The sequence below is a fragment of the Triticum aestivum genome, chromosome 7D (assembly GCF_018294505.1).
Source record: "Triticum aestivum cultivar Chinese Spring chromosome 7D, IWGSC CS RefSeq v2.1, whole genome shotgun sequence".
NCBI classification, from domain to species: Eukaryota; Viridiplantae; Streptophyta; class Magnoliopsida; order Poales; family Poaceae; genus Triticum; species Triticum aestivum.
Genome location: NC_057814.1, coordinates 66,758,121 through 66,768,864, shown reverse-complemented (window position 1 = coordinate 66,768,864; position 10,744 = coordinate 66,758,121). Strand labels below are relative to the sequence as shown.

Genomic DNA, 10,744 nt, shown 5'->3' with positions numbered 1-10,744 from the left:
AGTTTATTTCAAAAATATTTTCAGAAATTTTTGACTTGTTACTAATTTTTTTCTATATAGGATGCATATGTTCCCATAGACCAAAAATTCCCTTCCTAACAGTTTCCTTCTAATATTTACTTGGCACGTGGTCGGCCGTCGTTTGAACGCCTGCGCCCAACGTCACTGCACGCCTTTACGCGCGACTGCGTCTCCACGGTCGTCGCACCGCGACACTGTGGCCTCCGCCGCCGTCACTACCAGAAACAGTACTTTCCCTGTGGGTGCTGTCTTTTCCTGTGAGGCCCGAAGCCCCTCACAGGAATACAAAAATTCCTGGCGGGCATACTTAAGCCCACAGGAAAAATATCTATTTTTACTGTAGGAACATTTATGCCCTACAGGAAAAAAGTTTTCCTGTGAGTGCCAGCCCACAGGAGAATTACTTTAGGCCCAGCCCACCATCGCACAACCGCGAAAGCCCTAGAACAATTCCCCACTTCCTCTCCTCTGTCCATCTCGTCCGCTCCATGACCGCGCGCCGCCCTCCTCCACCTTCCTCACGCCGCCGCCGCCGCCGCCCTCCTCCACATAAATGGATCCATCGCCGCTCGCCGTCCTTCCTCTGACCTCCACCGCCACTCGTCTCTCACCTCCTTCACGGTACTCCGGGTCAATCTGCGACAGCCACCGACGTCCGCCTTCCATCTCCCCCGCCGTCAGCCGCCGTTCTATCTCCACCCCCGTTCGCCGTCGCGTCCCACCTCCCTCGGCTCACCGCGTACCACCCCACCCCCAACAGTACCGCCATGTACGCGTTGCCTGCAACCCATCCTCCCTGCTCCAGATCCGGATTAGTTCCTGTGGCGCATCGAGCAAGCCACTGCCTCCTCCCCTGACGTGGCAACCGTCGCCTCCTCCTCTCCTTGTCCAAGCAAGCTGCTCCATTCTGCTGTGGTAAGTCTCAACCATGGTGAAGCAAAAAAGAAGTCAGGATCTTTAGTTTTCCATAAAATTTAGTATGCAGAATGTAGATCTCGTGACTGTGGGATATTGGTGAATGATTTAGTCCGTTGTCATTTTTGCACGAAAGAGCTTTTCTCTGTTGTATATCAACATTTTAGGAGCTACTAGTAGGTGTTTTATTAGCACTCCTATACGTTGATGTAAATGGAAAGCAGAAAAAGTTACTGTTCGTGTAATTTGTATCGTTGCTAGTTATGTGCTTCTAGGAAATGTACTGCATGTGAAGATGATGCCTATCTCTTTTCTCAGTGGTTGACTGGTTTTATGTACATATCTAATATCTTGGAAAAAGATACGTCAAATATTTATTCTTTTGCATGCTTGATTGTAGTAGCACGAATCTGATGTATCATCGAATCATTGTTGAAGATGCAGCCCACCTATACAGTCTCTAGATATAGCATCTTTTTACAAATCATTTTGGTGGTAAGTGTTCAGATTTATAAGCAAGTTATTCATGTCTTTATGTAAGCAATGGTTTGCATAATTGTGCTAGTCTATTGTAGGTATTGCTTCACATCTTTATAAATCTTCGTGGTGGAAGGAAGCCATATATCATAGATGCAGTGAAGAGCAAGGCAAAACCTATCTCAGGTACCTCTCACACTTTGGTAATTATCTCACAAATACTACGATGTGTTGGTTGTGACCTTATTATTTGTTGATGTATTATTTATTTGACGAATTTCTTATTTACTATGGGAAGTGTAAAGTGTTTTGGAAGTGTCCACCATCCCATCCCTGACACTAACCCAACCTCTTCTCATATGAATCACCGCCACTAGTCCAGTCCTCTTGTCTTCTTCCGAACCCCGATTCGGTCGCAGGTACCTTGTTGTCTATAATGTGCTGTCTATCGGATGTCTAGGACCACGAGGAGTATAGACGCTTCCTTATCAAGTTCTCGCAGGTCAGTAGCATGAGGTGACGAACACACGTGCATATCTATCTCATTCTTGTGTTTCTACCATCATGTATCTGGTTCGGTGGTCATATTCCTTGGTCACTCAAGGGTGTGTGTAGCTGCTAGATCTACTTTGAGGGAATGATTTAGTTCAGATCCTTTTGTCAAGTCTTTGGCACGTGGGCATCAAATCTGGAGCCAACAGTTGCCCCAACATCTAAATAGTCCTATACTCATATTACAATCTTTGAGGGAATGATTTACTTTCCTGAATTACAATCTTCACCCTATCATGTTGAAGGACTACTCATTGTAATACTGTACTTGTTCATTCGTTGAGGAAGACTCACCAAAATCCACTTTACAGTACTACTAAGGAGATGGCAGAAGCCTCATTAATCGAAAATGCAGGAATTTAAGACCAGTGGCGTTTTAGCTTTGCTTCATGTGTAGCACTGTGTAATATTATGTTGTTTGCTATTTTTTGTGATATTTCTAAAACAAAGATGTGCTTCTTGTTTATATTTTTCACCTTTTGTGGGATGTATTTGTGATTGCTTATATTCTATACATGTATGTCAAATAAAATGTTATATTTTCTGAACATACAGGAGGCTCGTGCATTCTGTATGCATAGTTCAACATTTGCATATTTTATCTTTTTAAATCATATCACTTGTTGTCAATATGTGCATGGATTTTGTATTCAGAATCTACTGTGTATTTAGAAGTTTGAGAGTAAAGTCTAACTAGTACTACATGTTTTTTTTTGCAGGAACCATTACATGATCTCCTGGCAAACATATGGTTACTGATTTCTGCCCCATAGTGCACTGTTATATTCAGAATAGGTTCATGTCCGAATAATCTTAGAATTGACACAAGTGTCCTCTTAGATTGTGTTTCTTACTCAACGAAGACTTGGAAATAATGCATGGAAGCAAAGGCAGGAGATAATGCTCTGGAGCGAGCAACTAAACATTGTAGGTAATTCAGTATGCCATGTTAAAATTTCTTTCTTTTACGTCTTGGAGTTGTGCTCTGCACTAAACAACCATTTTGGTAACTGCATTAACTGACTGAGATATTAGTCGACTGTAACCCTTCAGTTAACTTTATTGACAATGTATCGATGTTCAGTTCATAGGCAACAAAATCGGGGGCATTGTATATTCTGTGATAGTAATAAGGGGTTCTTAACTATGTCTCTGCGTCTGTCTACTTTGTAGTGCGTTGAAGAATGATTTTTTTTTTCGCTTCCATATGACTCAAACATCCTCTCTGGAAGATTCAATTTAATGGGACAAATAAATATCTTTACTGAAAGTTGTGTACTGGCTATGAGTTAGTTTCTTTGATAAGAAAAGTAGAAATAATATACCACAAAAGCCCGTTCTCAATCAGCCAAGTATACATCTTTATTTTTTTGATTATTTTGCTGTGTGGTAGATCGTACTTTCTATTATTTGGATCAATAACAATTTGCCTTCTTTTTTGTCAGTATTGCACAACAAAAATGAGTGAATTGTTGATGAGTGTAAATGCAAGTAGTGCCATGTCTGCATATGTTATCTCTCTGTAAGGTGCCGTATATTTCACTTTAGGTTCTTATTAATATTGTACATGGCATTGTAGGGCAACACTAATTCATCCCATGTCAACTTGGAGGACAACACTACGGATGACCACATCAGTAATGGCAACACTGGCGGTAGTAATGATGGTGAAACATTTGTACATCCGGAGGAGGATCTCACTAGTCCTGCCCTTGGAACTAATGAATGACCATCTTATGGTATTTTGGATCTCTCTGGTGCTAGTACATGCTCATGAGCAAACTTACTAGCTGCTTAGTATTTGACTGCAATTTGATGGATGGGAAATATTTAAGTGATATGTATGTACATGATGCTCCTGATCATGAACATAGCTGACCTAGAAATGTGTATTTTGTTGGCATTGCTCTGTGCAATGTGATGGATGAGAATCAGATTGGTGTCCTGTAATTGTTGTTCGGAAGCAAGTGCATGTACAACTTTTCTTGTGTCAGTTTCTGGATGTTGAATCATGGTTTAATGCACTGATATGTGTTATGTAAACATTGATTTCGGATGCATCTTCTTATATGGTCAATTGGATGTATGCCTATTTATCAAATAATTTTGCATTTATTCCTGAATATATGGAAGTAGGCAAATTATGAAAATATATACCCTGGCGGACTTTCCCTGACGGCCATCCGTCACAAAAGGTGCTCACTAAACCTGACGAGACCAGAGATTTTCCTGTGGGCCGCTGACAGGAACTGCCGACAGGAAATGTTTTCCTGTGGGCCACCCGTCAGGCATTTACACATTTCCCTGCCATCTTATTCCTGACGGACTTTGCCTGTCGGTTTGCCGACAGGAAATAGTTTCCTGACGGTAATAGCTATTTTCCTGTGGGTTTCTGGCCGTAGGGAAAAAATCCAGTTTCTGGTAGTGCGTGCAGCACCGTGACGCCGCCGCGGCATGCCGCGCCTCCGTGGCATTTGCGGTACCACGCAGGTCCTCCCCAGCCTCCTCGCCGCGGCCTCTGCGCCATCACGCAGCGTCTCCGCGCTCTCTGCATGCACTACATCACAGCGCGCTGCCTTCGCGCTCGTCGCGGACTCACCGCGCGCTACGACCCTGAATCTTGAGGCTCTGTATACCAATTGTTGCGGCTACCCTCCGACGACACACGCCGAACCAGCCCTCCGACGAACGCCGGACGAAAAAGACAACGATGAACACTACAAGGTGGATTTGCCGGCGAGAACGCCGCGGCGCCAAACGCCTGTATCCTCACCGCGCTCGAGCTGGACGCCATGAATGGAATGCTACCTCACAGCTCGCACTAGAGTAGAATGGTCATCCGTGCATGAGTCGCATTGCGGCATGCAAACACGCCCTCCCGGCAGCTAACTCCTAGGGCGCTCCGTGTCACTTTCCACCGGCCCACTACTTGTAAGTTGTATGCTAGTATATATACGTAGGACGGAAGAATGCAGGGAGTTCATGTATGGATCCAATGGCGGCCTAGTTAAACTACCGTAAGGAGACCCCCACAACATGCACTATGGGTCTATGGTAGTACCATGCATACACGATATGTGGCTTCTTTTTTTCTAGAAATGCTATTCTTATGTACTCCCTCGGTCTGAAATTACTTTTCGAAGATATGGATGTATATAGACATATTTTAGTTCTAGATACATACATTTTTATACATTTTTTTGCGAGGTCTTTATTCATTTCTACGATAAGTAATTCCGAACGAAAAAGTCCATGTAAGTTTTACAAAAAAGGTTATGTACTAGTTCATTTACGGGACGGTTAGGGAAAAAAATTAAGGGGTACTTATTACAAGCTGAATAACGTACGTAATGATTTCGTAGAAGCCGTACATTTTTTTGTTTGCAGAGCCAAGGAGTTTATTCCATAAATAAAGAGTTGTAGTAGTAGTGTGCTAATGCAAGATCATAAATGAGAGAAGGGTCTCGCTGTAACCAACAAGTGGTGCTACGAGCCATGGCACTAATAGAAAAAGGGCCATTTGTCCCGGTTCATAAGGCCCATCTGTCCCGGTTGCTGAACCGGGACTAAAGGGTCGTTACTAATGCCCTAGGCCTTTAGACCCGGTTCTTATACCAACCGGGACAGATGGGTCTCCACGTGGCAGCTCCGGCGAGCCCAGGCAGGAGGGCCTTTGGTCCCGGTTGGTAGCACCAACCGGGACCAATAAGCTTCCACGCGTCAGCATTTCATGGGCTGTTTTTTTTTTGAAAGGAGGTGGTTTAGGGGTTTTGGGGGTTAATTTAGGTTGTTATAGGTAGCTAATAGAGAGACATGTGTCCTCTCTTATCTCCGTGCTACTGCTATACTGCTATTTCTAAACATGACTTAGATTGAAGTGAGGCAACATGTGGTGCATGTCGAAAGTAATACTAATCCTAACTTGATCAAGTTTGGATTGTACTACTTTCGATATGCACCACATGCATGTTGGCTTCACTTCAGTCCAATCCATGTTCATTTCACCCACAGATATATAATAACTCTTCATGCTCGCATCATGCATCATCATAATAACAAGTCCTACTAATCTTCATCATACAACTTCTACTCGTTATTAATAACAGGTCATACGATCATCATCCTGATAGTCATCGAACCAACCCTACTTAATTATTCTTAGCACATGATCATCAGTATTATGCAGGACCTAAATACCCTATTTAAGGTAAAATAGCATAAAACAATACAGACCCTGACTCTCCATTATGGAGAATGGAGATCATCCTGTCTCCAATTCTTGCGCGGCGCTTCCTTTTGCTTTCAAGAACCTCCTTACGACTGTCCATACATTTTTTCCATTCTCTGATTAGCATGTCTCCACTTCTTTTAGAAATCCGGTATGGACAGTTGAGATTCGTAGGATGACCTGGATATATGTCCAAAACACGAAGGCTGCCATTCTAATACATCAAATGAGGCACACAATCCTCTGGGATTCTCTATTGAAAAACATAGTAATAACTTCATAGTTAGCAATGATGTACTAGTTTTAGAAGTATGCAAAAGATGCACGGATGTCGTAATAGTAAAAAATCTTACCAGGGTATCTCCATGGTAGTTACCGTAGTTCAACACGTGCACTAGTGTCACGTATTGACCATAATGTTGAGGAGTTTGATTGTAGATCTTGTAATTCTCAAGATCAGTACAAAATCCGACCAGATGATTTTTCTCCTAATAAGTTAACTCGGAGCCATCGGTGTAGTGGGTTTCGTCTACCATGTTCCGTACATTGTTTGAACAATCAAAATAAGCTGTCAATGGAAATAAGCTGTCAACTGTTTTGAAATAAACAATATAAATTAGTTAATAATTAACTATGTTTGAGAAACTCACATAGCGGTAGAACTGGAGGCGTATCAACAAGGACCCAAATGTCCATATTGTCTTGGTCGATGTCAGGATCACCAAGATCCATGGTGACAAGCATACCCTCATCAAAACCATACATCTTGCAAAATCCTTCCCAATTTTTGCAACCAAAATGGGTTACGCTCTCAGCATTATACAGATTTACTTCAAAATCCACATCATGATGGGTCCTTAGGTGAATTTTCTTCGTTTCAAAATTGTCATGGTCTTCAAAATCCATCCTCTCCAAGACATAGCGTCTTGCATGGCATGAGATAAGCTATACTCGAATTGTAAAAGATGAAAATTACACGTTGAAATAGTTGAAGTCATGCTTAATTACGAAAAAAACACTTGTCGCCGTTGCATACCGTTTCAACATCGAAGGTCTCCTCGAGCTTAATGCTGAAGCGCCGATCATCGTCCAGGTGAGGCCTGTCGCACAAACCTCGATCGTCGTGGCACCAGCCGCACTCCCCCGGGAGACTTTCGTCGTCCGATGACGACATTTCCTACGTTCATAATTCAAAGATTAAACTTGTACAATTAAATATCTTTCTAAAAGAGGATTTGGCTGGTCTCACCTCGAGGTCGGAGGGGGTCGGTGACGGGGACGACGGCGGGGATGATGGAGGGGCCCGGGGCTCCTAGATTTCTGCGAAAACAAAAACCCTATAAGCTATCAACTAATCATATGCATACGCCTTGCATAGTGCTCTCCAATTTTAGCATTCAAAGTAGGAGTAGTTTTCCAATTTGAGCATTCAATAAGCAAAATCAAATCGCAAAATAAAGTAGTATTCAAATAAGGATGCATTCAATTATAAGCAAAATTACATCATCTTCATGCGTCCGTACATCGTCGAATATTATCACTAATACACCTCGAATACTATCATACATATAGCATCGCCAGTATAGCTAGAACCGTAGCGCCTGACGGGTATCGACGCGGGCGATGGACACCCAAAGAGAAGGAACCATCACAGGATCGCTCCAGTGAGATCCCTGAAGAACCTGCCAGGTATTGTCGAACCTGCCCTCCAACACAACCATGTAGCGGCGGACGTGCTCGTCCTCCTTGCTAACACGGTGACGTACCACCTCCGCGGTGTCCGGAAGCCTCGGCACCGTCACTCGCCCATGCGACCGCCACCAAACAAGAATCGGGTCAACGACGGGCTGGCTCCTCACCAACCTACGCCCCCCGGAAGGTAGCACCTCCCAAAACCAGCCCGGCGGAGCCCAGTCCCGGACATGGCCCCTCTGATCAAGCCGGCCTCCTCCGCCGAGTCGACGACAAGGATGCGGGATAGGCATCGTCGACGTCGATGCGGTAATAATTGCTTTAACTAAAAAAAATAAACTAGTTCTATTAATTTCCTTGCTAAAAATAAACTACTTCTATAGTAAAATAAAGTAGTTTTATTAAATCAACTAGTTCAACTACTAATTAAGCACTTACTATAAATAAAATAAAGTAGTACTTACTAAAAATAAACTACTTCTATATATAGTAAAATAAAGTAGTTTTATTAATTAATCAACTAGTTCAACTAAAAATAAACTAACTTTAAATGCACTAACAGTAGAACTAATAACCTAAAATAAAACTATACAGCCTAAAAATGCTATGAACAAAAAACTATGAACAAAAAAAAACTATACAGCGTAAAAATGCTATGAACAAAAAACTATGAAAAAAGACTATGAACAAAAAACTATGAACAAAAAATGCTAAAAATGCACTAACGGATCGGGATGGGAAGGGGCTCACTGGGGGCTCGAGGCAGGACGACGACGAGGCCGGTGACGAGGACGACGACGAGGCCGGCGACAATGACGGCAACGAGGACGGCGGGCTCGTGGGGGAGGGGTTACGCGCGCGCGCGGCGATGCCTCGGGGAGGAGCGGCTCGGGGGCGGCGACGGCGGGTCAGGGGCGCGGCGACGGCGTTGGGGCAGGGGCTCGGGGCGGCGACGACGAGGAACGGCCTGGCGGCGTCGGGGGAATGGGAGCAGTTGGTGAAATTTTCACAAGTGCTACCTTATATAGCAAAACCAATGGTACCGGTTCGTGGCACCAACCGGTACCAATGCCCACCTATGGTCCCGGTTGGTGCCACGAACCGGGACCATAGGTGGGCATTGGTACCGGTTGGTGCCACGAACCGGTACGAATGCCCACCTATGATCCTGGTTGGTGGCACGAACCGGGACCATAGGCCTTGTGCTGGCACGGTGCGGTGGGAAGTTTAGTCCCACCTCGCTAGTTGGGAGGGGCTCGGAGTGGTTTATAAGCTTCGCTGCCGCCACCCACTCGAGCTCCTCTCTATTGCAGGCTTACGGGCCTAATCTCTACTTTACCATGCCTGTTGGGCCTGTTGGGCCTTCTGCGGGCCTGAATCCTGGCCCATTGTAGGGTTTCTAGTCATATTCAGGCCGTGGATGTCCAGTAGGTGGCATTTTTTCATTTTTATTTTTTATTTCTACTTAAAACTAAATAATTATAGTTTTTTAGTGATTTCTTTTTGGTTTTAGGTCAGAAAAATTAGAAACTTTCTGTTAGTGCCATTAGTTTTAAAATTTGAATTTTTTTAAATGTATGTGAATCACTAGTTTTATGAATAAATTTACTATAAAAGTAAATGCTATTAATGTTTTGAACAAAAAATACTTTGTTAATATAAGTTGCATAAATTTTATATAATTTTAGTTTCAAAAAAATAGAGGTTTATATAAGCTTTTTAGTTGATTCCTTTTGCTATTATAGTTTTATAAAAGCTTTTTAGTTGATTCTTTTTGCTATTGAAGAATATTATAGTTTTATTTTAGTTCATTATAACAGAATATTTTAATTGATTTTAGTTTTTTAGTTGATCATAAAAAATATTATAGTTTTATGCATTTTATTATTTTTCATGCATTTACTGCTTTTTTGAGCTATAAGACCCGGAAATTGAAAAGCATTTCAAATGAACTCCGAAAAGGTTGAAAATTGGCATGGTATCATCATTTCACCCACATAGCATGTGCAAGAAAGTTGAGAGGGCTACGGCAAAAACTAGATGCACTTCGTGTACAAAACGGACAATCTCTTTCGAAGTATCAGGGTTTCGGACGAAAGCTCATCTGTTACAAAGGGATTTCATTTTTTTGAACTTATTTGAACTCCATAGTTTTTCTGTGTTCAAAATGCACCATTCAAAGCCACATCATCAATTTTCAACCCTTTCTGACTTCATTTGTTATTTTCCATGCATTTACTGATTATTTTGAGCTATAAGACCATGAAATTGAAAAGCACTACAAATGAACTCTAAAAAGGTTGAAAGTTGGCATGGTATCATCATTTCACCCACATAGCATGCCCGGTATCAGGATTTCATACGGACATGGATGCACTTCGTGTACAAAACGGACAATCTCTTTCGAAGTATCAGGATTTCATACGGAAACTCGTCTGTTACAACAGGCATTTCAAATGAACTACGAAAAGGTTGAGAGTTGGCATGGTATCATCATAATATTTGTGGAGAGAAAGTATTCACTTTTTTTCGCTTGTGTGCTTTGCTTATTGCGCCGTAACCATGGATAATCTTCATCGTTTATCAGGATGCTTGGGTCAGCCTTGACTTTGAAGGGAGGAATTTCATGAAACTTTTCATAATCTTCAGACATGTCTGTCTTGCCCTCCACTCCCAATATGTCCCTTTTTCCTGAAAGAACTATGTGGCGCTTTGGCTCATCATATGATGTATTCGCTTCCTTATCTTTTCTTTTTCTTGGTTTGGTAGACATGTCCTTCACATAGATAACCTGTGCCACATCATTGGCTAGGACGAATGGTTCGTCAGTGTACCCAAGATTGTTCAGATCCACTGTTG

General features: G+C 42.6%; 1 long non-coding RNA gene across 4 annotated transcripts; it reads left to right on the top strand.

Annotated features, from left to right (window-relative positions):
* The first annotated feature begins 465 nt into the window (after window positions 1-465).
* Window positions 466-3,995, top strand: LOC123166141 (uncharacterized). 4 transcript variants are annotated; one of them, XR_006483374.1, is made up of 5 exons: window positions 466-936; window positions 1,340-1,431; window positions 1,512-1,915; window positions 2,685-2,896; window positions 3,545-3,995. It is a non-coding gene; the product is annotated as an uncharacterized lncRNA (long non-coding RNA). The 4 variants fall into 4 exon arrangements; XR_006483372.1 differs by having other exon boundaries at window positions 1,337-1,431; window positions 2,685-2,892; XR_006483371.1 differs by having other exon boundaries at window positions 1,337-1,431.
* The last annotated feature ends 6,749 nt before the right edge of the window (window positions 3,996-10,744 follow it).